Consider the following 14,858-nt stretch of genomic DNA (forward strand, 5'->3'; position numbering starts at 1 on the left):
ATTTGAATTTGTGTGTGTGTTTCAGGTTTCTTAAAATCTGCTCCTCCTAAATTCAAATGTTTGTACAACAGTTCCATAATTTACCTTTCCGAGAGAGTAAAAAGAATGAAAAAAGCATTCTCTCTTACTTAATTATGCAGACATTGGCCATTTTTCTCTAAAAGGCTGCACGTGTTTTGTCATTTCCCCCTTAACATTGTATTGGGATTGTATGCTACTTTTTAAGGTGGCTTGGTGTTTCTGCTATGGTGTTATATGCATCTTAAAAGGGAATGAGTGCACAGATTTGTTGGGATTCTGAAATAAACACAGAAAAACATATGAAAATGTATTCAGAGTTTAATATCAATCGTACATTCAGCCCAGCAACCAACTTCTTTCTTTTGTTAAGAAAGTGAGGCTACAGTTTCTGAGAATTCTGGAATGTGAAACTCTCATCTTATTTTGAACTCAAAGCCCATATGAAAAAAATTGTATAGAGTAGTACACTTTCATTGTAATATAGTTGATCTAAACATTGCTATTTTAATTAAAGGAAAAACAGTTTGCAGATTCCCCTGATGGTAGTGTAATAAATTTTAATCTCAGACAAATGGCATGCATTGTGGCACATCACACAAAAATCACACGGCAGGGGCTCTTCTTGAGTTATGCAGCAGGCATCTGAAATGAGAATCTGGTCCAAAATGGACTGCACCAAGGGAAATTCCAGACTGGAAATAGGCCAGGAGGGCTGTCTGTCTTTTATTTTGACAGGTATGAAAAATGTACAAGATATCATAGAGATCCAAATGAAGTACTATAATTTGGGAAGAAGAGAATGAATTTTGGAAAGTAGTTTTGTTCAAAGACCAGACCCTAGCTAATATGTCATACTCCTAGTTGATCTGGGCACCAAAGGTAAAATCCCTGCAAGCTGCATGGAAATTTTTTAAAGACACCATAATAGAGGCTCACCTTAAATGTATATCCCAAATTAAAAAAACATAGTAAGAGAACCAAAAAAGAGCCACCATGGCTAAACAGCAAAGTAAAAGAAGCAGTGAGCGGCAAAAAGGCATTGTTTTAAAAAGTGGAAGTTGAATCCTAGTGAGGAAAATAGAAAGGAGCATAAACTCTGGTAAATGAAGTGTAAAAATATAATTCGGAAGGCCAAAAAAGAATTTGAAGAACAGCTAGCCAAAGACTCAAAAAGTAATATCAAAATATTTTTTAAGTACATCAGAAGCAGGAAGCTTGCTAAACAACCAGTGACGCCACTGGATGATCGAGATGCTAAAGAAGCACTCAAGGACAATAAGGCCATTGCGGAGAAACTAAATCAATTCTTTGCATTGGTCTTCATGGTTGAGGATGTGAGGGATCTTCCCAATCCTGAGCCATTCTTTTTAGGTTACAAATCTGAAGAACTGTCCAAGATTGAGGTGTCATTAGAGGAGGTTTTGGAACAAATTGAGAAACTAAACAGGAATAAGTCACCAGGACCAGATGGTATTCACCCAAGAGTTCTGAAGGAACTCAAATGTGAAATTGCAGGACTACTAACTGTAGTCTGTAACCTATCATTTAAATCAGCTTCTGTACTAAATGAATGGAGGATAGCTAACGTGATGCCAATTTTTAAAAAGGGCTCCAGAAGTGACTCTGGCAACTACAGTCCGGCAAGTCTGACTGCAGTACTGGGTAAACTGGTTGAAACTATAGTAAAGAACAAAATTGTGAGACGCATAGATGAACATAATTTGTTGGGGAACAGTCAATATAGTTTTTGTAAAGGGAAATCATGCCACACCAATCTACTAGAATTCTTGAAGGGGTCAATAAGCCTGGGGACTAGTGGGATCCAGTGGATATCGTGTATTTAGATTTTCAGAAAGCCTTTGACAAGGTCTCTCACCAAAGGCTCTTATGCAAAGTAAGCAGTCATGGGATAAGAGGGAAGGTTCTCTTGTGGATTGGTAACTGGTTAAAAGATAGGAAACAAAGGCTAGGAATAAATGGGCAGTTTTCACAATGGAGAGAGGGGTCTGTACTGGGACCAGTTTATTTAACATATTCATAAATGATCTGGAAAAAGGGTTAAACAGTGAGGTGGTAAAATTTGCAGATAATACAAAACTAATCAAGATGGTTAAGTCCCAGACAGACTGCAAAGAGCTACAAAAGGATCTCTCAAATCTGGGTGAGTGGGCAACAAAATGGGAGATGAAATTCAATGTTGATAAATGCAAAGTAATGCACATTAGAAAACATAATCCAAACTATACATATAAAATGATGGGGTCTAAATTAGCTGTTACCACTCAAGAAAGAGATCTTGGAGTCATTGTAGATAGTTCTCTGAAAACATCCACTCAATGCAGCAATCTAAAAAGCTTACAGAATGTTGGGAATCATTAAGAACAGAGTAAATAATAAGACAGGAAATATCATATTGCCTCTATATAAATCCATGGTACGCCCACATTTTGAATACTGCCTGCAGCTGTGGTCATCCCATCTCAAAAAAGATATATTAGAATTGGAAAAAGTTCAGAAAAGGGCAACAAAAATTATTAGGGGTATGGAATGACTGTCATATAAGGAGACATTAATAAGCCTGGGACTTTTCAGCTTGGAAAAGAGACGATTAACGGGGAGATAAGATAGAGGTCTGTAAAATCATGACTGGTATGGAGAAAGTAAATAAGGAAGTGTTATTTACTCTTTCTCAAACAGAAGAACTAAGGGCCACCATATTAAATTAATAGGCAGCAGATTTAAAAACAAACAAAAGCAAGTATTATTTCACACAACGCACAGTCAACCTGTGGAATTCCTTGCCAGAGGATGTTGTGAAGGCCAAGACTATAACAGGGTTCAAAAAAGAACTAGATAAATTTATGGAGGATAGGTCCAAAAATGGCTCTTAGCCAGGATGGGCAAGGATGGTGTGTTAGAGGGCTTATTCCTTCACCCGCTTTCTTCCCTGGTCCTTCTCTCATGAACAGAGAGCAACAATACCTGAAGTCCAAAGGTGCAAACAATTCAATGTTTATTGGGGTGAACTTCCAGCAAGCATGATTCCAGTTTCCTTCCTTAGTGTCCCCCTTCCCAGCTCTGACACCACAGAGCCTTACCTGTGTCCCTGTTCCCATTCCCCCCACTTAGCAAAACATGATTCCAATTCCCCCATTCCCATTCCCCCCTTTTCTTTCTGATTGACTGCAGCCTATATAGTAAAACTTGAGTTCTGCTTAGCTATACCTTAACCCAGTGGTTCCCAAACTTGTTCTGCAGCTTGTGCAGGGAAAGTCCCTAGTGGGCTGAGCCAGTTTGTTTACCTGCCGCGTCCGCAGGTTCGGCTGATCGCGGCTCCCAGTGGCTGTGGTTCACCGCTTGAGGCCAATGGGAGCTGCTGGAAGCAGCACGGGCCGAGGGATGTCCTTGTCACTGCTTCCATCAGCTCCCATTGGCCTGGAACAGCGAACCGTGGCCACTGGGAGCTGCGATCGGCCAAACCTGCAGACACGGCAGGTAAACAAACTGGCCCGGCCCGCCAGGGGCTTTCCCCGTACAAGCGGCGGAACAAGTTTGGGAACCACTGCCTTAACCAATCATTTTACTGAAATTTAACTAACCAATCCTAACATGTTGTAACATGATTATTTAACCACTTATATCCCACCACTTTAATTAGTTTGCACCCAGCAAAATTAATGATACTGCAGACAGAAACAATCACAGAACCAGACAGAGACCATGCAAATAAGCAACAGCAAAGTGGGAACTATAATGACAAAACAATACAGAAGTGAGGATTTCACAACTACATCTATAAAGACATAAGGGTTTCCCAGCTGTGTCTATTGGTAAGTGAGTTCTTACCGAACAGAAAACTATCAAACTAAACTTCTTTTTACATCCTCTAGGCTTTTCCCTTTCTCTTGAGGTGATAGATCAGATCACCTTTCTAACAGCCCCAGATTGCCTTATTTCAATGTGACTAGTTTGGAATGTGAGGATGTGATCATACACTTCCTAGCTTATGGCTGCCTCTGCTGTTTAGCCAAAGATCTTAGCCTAAGAGCAGGCTATCAGACTGTCACTGTTATACCTCTATAACTAGCTGAGTGATAAGAATACACCTAAATTCTTAAAGTATAGGCCTTTGCAAACAGGCCTGAATATCTATATCCTAACATGTCCCTAGTCTCTGTTTGCCAGAAGCTGGGAATGGGCAATGGGATGGATCACTTGATGTTACCTGTTCTGTTCATTCCCTCCAGAGCATCTGGCATCAGTCACTGTCAGAAGGATACAGAGCTAGATGGACCTTCGGTCTGACCCAGTATGGCCATTCTTATGTTCTTATCTTAAGCAAAAGAAACCCAGAGTCTTAGGCGTGTAATTGTAACAGAACAGAAAATAATGGGTTTATATAGCTGCTTTCACACTGTAGATCCTTCAAAGCTGTAAGGGCCAGATTTTTAAAATGAAAGTATGAGGTGTTTTCAAGTTACTTTAAAGATTCAGATTGAGAAACCTGTCTCTATGGTGGTGGTAGAGCTTCATTTTATGGAGGGTGAACAAACACCCTCTTCTCTATTTGGGGTTCAGCAGATATGCTCCTCTGAGGCTCCAGAGATACTAGGGGATTTATGGGCTGCCGCTCATGAGTTACACTCAAGTGGTGAAGTCTAGTGAGGAAGTGCTGGGGCCACTACTGGAGCTGGATGTCCTTCCCATTCATTAGGGAGAGCTCTGCTCAGGCTGCAGACCCATTTCTCTTTCAAAGATCGGGGCTGAAATCTTGGTCCTATTGAAGTCAGTGGGAGTTTCTCTCTTGATTTCAGTGGGGTCAGGATTTCATCCAGGGACACTTTTTTTCTTAAGTATAGTTCTATACTGAAAAGTTACTAAATAAAATAGCATTGTGCTGTTCCATGTTTGCCTCTTAATGACTCAGTGTAAAATTTGCTCAATTTACAAATAAAAATATGATTTTTTCTGACACCCCTACAAACTACACCTGTGATTTGAAAATGAAGCTAAGTCCTTTCATTTTCAAGCATCATTACCAGTAATAAAAATCCTTCATGCCAAATTATGTGTACTCTTACAACTCTCTATTCTATTGCAATTGTGTACCTAAGACTGATGTGTTTGTTTGCTGCTTATCAACTTGGAGCATAATACTACAATTAGGATCTAGGCCTCTGAACACAACGGCACACACCAATAGCTTTAATGGGTTTCTACAGACGTAAATGAGGGCATAATCTGACCTGCAGAATCTTTATTACTGATAAAGATGCATGAAGAGGAAAGAGTTTAGTTTCACTTTCAGATCCTAGGTTATGTTTGCAGGATGGCAATTGGAAAATTCATAATTTTATTTGTGAATTGAGGACATTGATACACAGTCAGTCAGATGCAATAAACACAGAACCACACCAACTGTACACATTCAATTTTTAGAGTAAAATTGCTCTTTTAATGTCTCATCTTAAGGACAGCAGCTCTAACAGTGCAATTCAGCTGTCCTAACCCTGCTGCACTGCAGTGTGTAGTGTCTGTAATGATAGTAGGAACTTTGGAGGAGAAACCAAAGTTACCCATAATGTTGTACGGGGGAAAATCATTATGTAGTGAGTCTTATCAGCAGAAGCACATTGCATTTGCTACATCACTTGGAGCCAGGCAGGCAAGATAGGAATACTTGTCTCTACAGTTCTCAACAATAACTTAAGTGTTTACCGTTATTTAAAGTCCCCGATATCTTTTTTATGGTATAATAGCTGCGTGGCAACAGCTATTACATGGTGTCAGAACAAAGCTAAAAGTAAGAAAAGAGTAGAAAACATCTGAAAAATGATCTGACTTAAAGCCTCTAGGAAAGTTAGTATTTGAAGGAAATGCAGCAGAAAACTGGAAAAAGTGGAAGCAAGGGTTTGAGCTGTACAGCACTGTGAGTGGTGCAGACAAAAAAAGATGAACAGCTGCAAACAACATTATTTCATCTTGTGGCAGGTGAAGAAGCAAGAAAGGTATTTAACACTTTTCAATTTGACAATTCCACAGATAAAGAAAAAACACAAGTCTGAAAGAATAAGTTTGAGGCCCATGAAGAGAGGCACACATTTTTCACTAGAAGTCAGTCAGAAGAGGAAAGCATAGATCAATATGGGACTGATTTAAAACTGGCAGCGCAATCCTGTGAATTTAGAGAACTGTGTGACTCACTCATTAAAGACTGCATTTTGTGTGGTAATCAGACTCGGTGCAGGTTATTGATGGAGACAATTTAACCGTTGAACGTGCATGGACATATGTCATGCAGATAGAATGACTGCAAAATTGTCTAATGAACTGGGTGAACCTGAAAAACGTGCACAAGTTGCAGCATAAGCCCACCTTTTAGTAAGCACCCAGATATGTGGTCATGGACTGGAAGGCATTCTGCTGCTAATAAAAGCCTGCAATCAAGTGACATGAAAAAAGAGCAGTCAGAAGTAACTAAGGGTTGTTATAGATACAGTGATAGCCATGCCATAAGGAATTGTCCTGTGTATGGGCAAGAATGCTGAAGATGGGGCAAACACAATCATTTTGCCAAAATGTGCAACTCTGGAAAGGTAACGTCCCGGTGCAAACAGATGTTTATCCTCACAGAAACCGACGAGCACTTGCAGGATCTGTTTCTCAATATGCTGAGTACGGAGCCTCCCAAGAATGAGTGGATTGTGAATTTGCTCATTAACGATCAGAAAACTGTGAGTTTTAAAATTGATAATGTGGCATAGGTCAATGTGATGGTCTGTACTGTCAAGTTATACAGCACTTTAAGGACCAAACCACTTTGCAGCTCAGTGATCCAGCTGTTAACCTGCTTAAGGGACAAACTGCAAGTATGTGGTAAATGCAGCTTATATTGTGAGTATAGGGATAAAAAAGCATTGCTGGAATTTCATGTGATGGAATTGATTCACAAGTCATACTGGGCTTACGGGTTGTGGCAAGTTTAAACTTCGTGCAAAGAGTCAATATTGGTAAAGAAAGCGCCATAAGGTAACTGGGATACATTTAAAGACTACAAGGATGTATTTGAAGGTGTAGGAAGCTATCCAGGTATGCAAATCATAAAGATGAACTCACTAGTACTATCGGTAATTCATGCGCCTTGTAAAGTTCCAGGAACTTTTAAGGAACAAAGCAGAAAAATAATTGCACCATATAGAACAGCTGCAAGTAATAACGAAAGTGCAAGAACCTACCAAATGGTTTAATTCTAGAGTAACTGTAGACAAACCAGGTTGAGATGAAATAAGAATATGCTTGGATCCAAGAGATATGAATAAAGTGATATAAAGGGAACATTTCCAATTGCCTACAGTAGAAGAAATCACCAACAAGTTAGCAAAAGCTACAGTTTTCACTCTCTTTGATGCCAGTAGTGGATTTTCTCAAATATAGCTGGATGACAAAGTTCTAGACTCTCTACATTTAACCCACCATTTGGCAGGTACCGATTCATTGGATTTCCTTTTGGCAGCTATTCAGCTCCTGAAGTGTACCAACAGACATTTTACTCCTGGGGGAATTCTGCGCCACTGCACAATGCAGACTTTTCCAGAAATTAACGTGAGTGCAGAATTTCCTTTCCCACACAGAAATGGCTGCCATGTTGCTAGCTGCCACCAGGGGCCATTGGACCCAGCAGAGCCCAGCTTGCACATTGAAGACAAGGACGGGGGGAGGGAACTGGAAGGTTCCCAGCAGCTGCAGTTCCCAGCACGTCCTGAAGGAAGGAAGCAACGGTGCCCAGGAAACCCAGGTGTCTGGGCTAGGGGGCCCATGGCTGGGCTATGAGTGGGGAGGGGGTCGGGTATCTGGGTCATGTGGGCCCCACAGCTGGGCTCTGGGGGGAGGGGTGTGGGTATCTAGGTAAGGGGGGGCCCTGTACCTGGCCTCCTGGGGGGAAGGGGAGCAGGTATCTGGGCTGGGGGGGCCCCGCAGCTGGGCTCTGGGGGGAAGAAGGTGCAGGTATCAGGGCTGGGGGGGCCCTGCAACTCAGGGTGGGAAGGGTTGTGGGTGTCTGGCTCCCCAGCTAGGCTTGGGGTAGGAATAGGGGTGGGGAAAGGGGCAGAGAAACAGGAACTGGGTTGTCAGAGGAGTTTCTTTAACTCTCTACTCCTGGGGGAATTTGTGTGTGTCTGTCTGTATTGTTACAGACATACTTGCTGATAGGTATTTTGAAATAAATTACCAAAATAATTGAAACTGGCTTGATTATGTAGTGTTGTTTTGACAAATAAAATTTACAGAATTTTAAAATATTGTGCGCATAATTTTTAATTTTTGGCACAGAATGCCCCCAGGAGTAACATTTGAAGGTCTCAAAGGCGTTGAATGAAAGGCTCAAGAGAGTTCTAGATAGGTGTCAAGAAAGGAGCCTGTGACTGAACAAAACTAAATGCAAATTGTCTCTGACAGATACAATATTTGGGGCATCACTTGACAAAAGAAGGTCGAACATCTGACAACTCAAAAATTGCTGCTATAACTGAAATGGCTGCACCAACCTGCAAAGCTGGATTGCAAAGATTTCTTGAAAAGGTTACTTCCCTTGAGAAATATATCCCAAACATGGCAACAGTAGCAACTCCTTTAAGACAAGTATTGGGAAAAGATGTTGAGTTTGCCTGGATGCCAGTACGTTAAGTGGTATATAAACACTTGAAAAAATTACATATGGTACACTTGTGCTGAAGTACTTTAATGTCAAAGAACCAATTACTGTATCAGTGGATGCAAGTTCTACCAGATTAGCAGCTATGTTGGTACAAAACAGGGCTCCTGTTGCTTTTGCCTCGAAAGCTCTGACAGCTGCACAACAGAACTATGTCCAAACAGAAAAAGAAATGCTGGCCATAGTATTTCGTTGGTTTCATCAGTTTTTCTATGGGGAAAAATTAGCTGTGGAAACAGACCACAAACCTTTGGAGGCCATTCAGAAAACCTCTTGTACAGTTCTCCACCAAAGATTCAAAGATGATTGCTAACACTCCAGATTTATCAACTGGAAGTTGGATACAGACCAGGGAAAGAGCTAGCAATTGCTGATGCTTTATCCAGAGCATACATGTTGCATGGCGAAGGAGTAAATTTGTAGGAAGATGATGATGCAGTACATCTCATGATATCTTATTTGCCTATTTGAGAACATAAATTGAAAGAATTTCTTGCTGCTACTGCAAATGATGTTGTCCTGCAAACCTTAAGACAAACTATTTTGCAAGGATGGCCAGACAAGAGAACTAAAGTACCAGAGGATATCTATGCTTATTGCTCATATAGAGAGGAACTAAGTGTGCAAGATGGACTTGACTTTAAAAATGACAGACTCATAGTATCAGCAGGTCTCAGAAAAGAGATCTTGTCTGTTATCCATGAGAATCATCTGGGAGCAGAGCTATGTAAAAGAAGAGTTTTAGATGCTGTCTATTGGTCAGGCAGATGTTGTGAAATTGAGGGCATGGTACAGTGTTGCAACACAGTTTGAACTTCAGAAACAAAAATCAAAAGGAACCCGTGCTACCACATGAGGTCCCTTGGTAGAAACTTGGCACTGACCTGTCTGAGTTTCAAGACGCAGATTATTTTATTCTAGTTGATTATTTTTAGGGTTTTCGATTAATCACAATTAACTCACATGATTAACTCAAAAAAATAAACTGCAATTAATAGCAGTTTTAATTGCACTGTTAAACCACAGAATACCAATTGAAATTTATTAAATATTTTTGGATGTTTTTCTACATTTTCAAATATATTTATTTCAATTACAACACAGTGTACAAAGTAAACAGTGCTCACTTTATATTGTTATTTATTACAAATATTTGTACTGTAAAAATGGCAAACAAAAGAAATAGTATTTTTCAGTTCACCTCATACAAGTACTGTAGTGCAATCTCTTTATGGTGAAAGTGCAACTTACAAATGTAGATTTTCTTTGTGTTACATAACTGCCCTCAAAAACAAAACAATGTAAAACTTTGGAGCCTACAAGTCCACTCAGTCCTACTTCTTGTTCAGCCAATCACTAAGACAAATACCTTTGTTTACATTTACAGGAGATAATGCTGCTCGCTTCTTGTTTACAATGTCACCAGAAAGTGAGAATGGGCATTTGCATGGCACTTTTGTAGCTGGCATTGCAAGCTATTTACGTGCCAGATAAGCTAAACATTTGTATTCTCCTTCATCCTTCGGCCATCATTCCAGAGGACATGCTTCCATGCTCATGATGATTGTTTAAAAAAAAAAAAAAAAAGAGTTAATTAAATTTGCGACTGAACTCCTCGGGGGAGATTTGTATGTCTCCTACTCTGTTTTACCCTGTTTTACCCACATTCTGCCATATATTTCATGTTATAGCAGTCTCAGAGGATGACCCATTGTGACAGGTGTCGGTCGGTCCTCCGAGCCCCTAGGGGCGATGGAGAGCTATGGTCTCCCTGGCAGGCCTCAGCCACACCTTCTGGGTGTTGGGGAATTAGCGGGGAAGGTGCGCCGGCACGAGTCAGTAGCGCGCCCCTCAGGCAGGGGAGCGCCGGCACGAGTCAGTAGCACGCCCCTCAGACAGGGGAGCGCCGGCACGAGTCAGTAGCACGCCCCTCAGGCAGGGGAGCGCCGGCACGAGTCAGTAGCACGCCCCTCAGGCAGGGGAGCGCCGGCACGAGTCAGTAGCACGCCCCTCAGGCAGGGGAGCATCAGGGTAGGGGAACGCAGGCCCACCCAACTCCACTGCGTTCCAGCCCAGGGCCCTAACAGTGGCAGGAGGTGAGAATCCCGCCACTGGGTCAGCGGGGCCGTCCGCGCCCACTGACCAAACACACCCACCCCACGGTGTAGTTCGGCCCCTGGGCTACTTCCTACCCAGTCTCTCAGGCAGGTCACTCCGGTCCCTCCATCTCCTCCGGGCATTCCGCTGCGGGCCACTCCGGTCCCTCCATCTCGTCCGAGTATTCCGCTGCGGGCCACTCCGGTCCCTCCATCTCGTCCGAGTATTCCGCTGCGGGCTACTCCCGCTCCCCCTCGGTATCGGACTCACGCTGGCCCGGGCTTCAGTCAGGCCCCTCCAGGTCCTCTGGGTATTCGGCGGCAGGCAGCCCTGGTTGCCCCAGGTCTTCCTCATGGTCAGGCTCCTCCTTGCCCAGGGCTTCGCCTGGGTCAGCAGCAGGATCGCGAGGGAGCAGCCTGTGTCTGTCTCCCTCCCTGGTGCTCTCCTCACTGGGCAGAGGGCCCCGCCCTTTATACTTCCTGTCCCACCCTTCCCCTTCTGGGGATTGGCGGAAGCTTGGTCTGGCCCCGCCCACTCAGGCTGAGAGGGTGGCTCTTTAACCTCTGGTTCGGAGGGGAGCCACCCTGGCTCCCTACACCCATACATGTTTGTTTTAAGAACAATTTCACTGCTTTCAGTGCTTTTCAGAATCTGAGAGGGCAGGGTGGAGCATTCTTACAGAAGTCTTAAAAGAGCAACACTACAATGCGGAAACTACAGAACTTGAACCACAAAAAAAGAAAATCAACCTTCTGCTGATGGCATCTGACTCAGATTTTGAAAATGAACATGCGTTAGTCCACACTGCTTTGGATGGCTATTGAGCAGAAGCCATTATCAGCATGGATACATGTCCTCTGGAATGGTGGCTGAAGCATGAAGGGACATATGAATCTTCACTGCATCTGGCACATAAATATCTTGCAATGACAGCTACAACAGAGCCATGCGAATGCCTGTTCTCACTTTCAGGTGTGTCATAAATATAAAGGGAAGGGTAAACATCTTTAAAATCCCTCCTGGCCAGAGGAAAAACCCTTTCACCTGTAAAGGGTTAAGAAGCTAGGATAACCTCACTGGCACCTGACCAAAATGACCAATGAGGAGACAAGATACTTTCAAATGCTGGGGGGTGGGAGAAACAAAGCCTCTCTCTCTGTCTGTGTGATGCTTTTGCCAGGGACAGAACAGGAATGGAGTCTTAGAACTAGAATCCTAGAGGGATTCTCTATGTTTTGAATCTAATTACCCTGTAAGGTATTTACCATCCTGATTTTACAGAGGTGATTCTTTTTACTTTTTTTTTCTCTAGGCAAAACCTTAAGTTACAAAAAGACACAAAAACAGGAATATCCATTCCGTTCAGCACAGCTTATTCTCTCAGCCATTTAAAGAAATCAGAATCTAATGCATATCTAGCTAGATTACTTACTAAGTTCTAAGACTCCATTCCTGTTCTGTCCCTGGCAAAAGCATCACACAGACAGAGTGAGAGGATTTGTTTCTCCCTCCCCCCAGCTTTTGAAAGTATCTTGTCTCCTCATTGGTCATTTGGTCAGGTGCCAGTGAGGTTATCCTAGCTTCTTAACCCTTTACAGGTGAAAGGGTTTTTCCTCTGGCCAGGAGGGATTTTAAAGGTGTTTACCCTTCCCTTTATATTTATGACAAGGTAATATTGTAAACAAGAAACGGGCAGCATTATCTCCTGCAAATGTAAACAAACTTGATTGGCTGAACAAGAAGTAGGATTGAGTGGACTTGTAGGCTCTAAAGTTTTACATTATTTTATTTTTGAATGCAGTTATTTTTTTGTACATGATTCCACATTTGTAAGTTCAACTTTCATGATAAATCGATTGCACTACAGTAATTGTATAAGGTGAATTGAAAAATACAATTTCTTTTGTTTACAGTGCAAATATTTGTAATCAAAAATAAATATGAAGTGAGCACTGTACACTTTGTATTCTTTGTTGTAACTGAAATCAATATATTTGAAAATGTAGAAAATATCCAAAACTATTAAAATAAATGGTATTCTATTGTTTGTTAGTGCGATTAATCATGTGATTAATCATGATTAATTTTTTAAATAATTTGACAGCCCTAATTAGTATTCAAAATACGTAGACATTTGCTTGACTCAGGATGCTGTGTCATCAGACGCAGCAAGTCTATATTTGCAAGGTATGGCATCCTGAAGAACTTATTAGTGATAATGGACTACAGTTTTTCTCCAGGGACTTTTGCAAAGCAATGCAGTTTTAGTCACTAAACTTCAAGTTCATTGTTCCCACAGTTGAACGGAATGGCTGAGAGAGCAATTCAAACTGTAAAAAGAATTCTTGAAAAAATCTAGCTTGGATAATACAGATCCCTATTTTAGCTTGGTGTACTATCAGAATACACCTCTGAGAGGATGAGGATTATGTACTCAACTCCTCACGGAAAGATGACTAAGGACCAGATTACAAACTTCATCACAGTTGTTACAACCCAAGCTGATACCAGGAGACCTACAAAGTAGCCTAAAATTGAGACAAGCAAAGCAGAAATATTTCTTTGACAAAGGTGCAAAATCTTTTTCACCTCTGGAAAATGGAGAGACTTTTTGTATTTGTCAAAAAGGAACATGGAAACCTGCAAAGGCGGTTGACAAACACACTGCTCCAACTGCTTATCTTGTTAAGACAGAGGAAGGAGATGTCTATAGAAGAAACAGAATTTGATAAGCATAAAAAGGATTGTGCAGGAGTATGAAAATATGTAACAAACAGAAACTGTGTCAACATAGAACTCAAAAATGCAAGCAATACCAGACCAGTCTACTGAATCTACTGAGTCTCAAATTGTCAGTTCAAATACGGGGGAAGAGCTCTGATACTCCTGTTACTACCTCTAAAGGCAGAGTGATAAGAGAGCTGGCTAGAGAAACAGACTAATTGTTCTAGATTTTTAAGGATTCAAATTAGATTTATGAGTGCTGAATTAAGGTGATATGGTTAAGTAAAAAAGTTGAAATTCAGTTACACTGTATGTATTTAATTTAAGAATAAAAGAGAGATGTGATGATAGTAGGAACTCTGGAGTAAAAACCAAAGTTATTACCTATGGTCTTGTATGGAGGGCATCATTATGTAATCTTATCGGCAAAAGCACACTGCATTTGTTACAGCACTTGTAGCCAGGCAGGCAAGCCTGGAATGTCTACCTGTATGGTTCTCGGTAATAAATGTACCATTTACTGTTATATAAAGTCCCCAGCATCTTTTTTTATGTTATAACAGCTAGTTGGCAACAGCTATTACAATGTCAGTACTGTACATGAGCTCAAGTCCTCTAAGACTAGACCTCCTGATTATCTGGCTTAGATCATATATGTTAGAGATGGAAAAAATCACCAGCTCAGTAAATCCATTCTCCACCAGCTAGTGAAATATACAGAGTAACCCTAATTCATCTCAAAAAGAAGAATGAGCCATATTGGTACAGAACATAGAGAGCCGATTAAACACTTTCCCCCATATTATCATCCTCACATCCACTGCCCAGTCTTCTATGTATAACTGAGATTCTTTTATGTTTCTTGTGTTTCCTATAATTAAAGGATCTTTAGTGGAGAGAGGAAGCAACTGGGATTGCTGGAACAGGGGAGGGGAGATTAATAAGATGACTAAAGGGAGATATGATAGAGGTCTATACAATCACGACTGGTGTGGAGAAAGTAAATAAGGAAGTGTTATTTACTCTCTTTCTCATAGCACACGAACTAGGGGTCATCAAATGAAATTAATAGGCAACAGGTTTAAAACAAAGAAAAGGAAGTATTTTTCATACAATGCACAATCTGTGGAACTCCTTGCGAAGGCCAAGACTATAACTGGATTCAAAAAAGAACTAAAGTTCATGGAGGATAGGTCCATAAATGGCTATTAGCCAGGATGGGCAGGAATGGTGTCACTAGCCTCTATTTGCCAGAAGCTGGAAATGGGCAATGGAATGGATCACTTGATGATCCCACAGTATTCTT

General features: G+C 41.4%; 1 protein-coding gene across 5 annotated transcripts in view; it reads left to right on the forward strand.

Moving 5' to 3' along the window:
- The window catches only part of CORIN (corin, serine peptidase), a 331,431-nt gene that overhangs the window by 100,276 nt on the left and 216,297 nt on the right, over positions 1-14,858 (forward strand). The gene's annotated exons all lie outside the window — the stretch shown is intronic.

This window comes from Caretta caretta, chromosome 4 (genome assembly GCF_965140235.1).
Source record: "Caretta caretta isolate rCarCar2 chromosome 4, rCarCar1.hap1, whole genome shotgun sequence".
NCBI classification, from domain to species: domain Eukaryota; kingdom Metazoa; phylum Chordata; order Testudines; family Cheloniidae; genus Caretta; species Caretta caretta.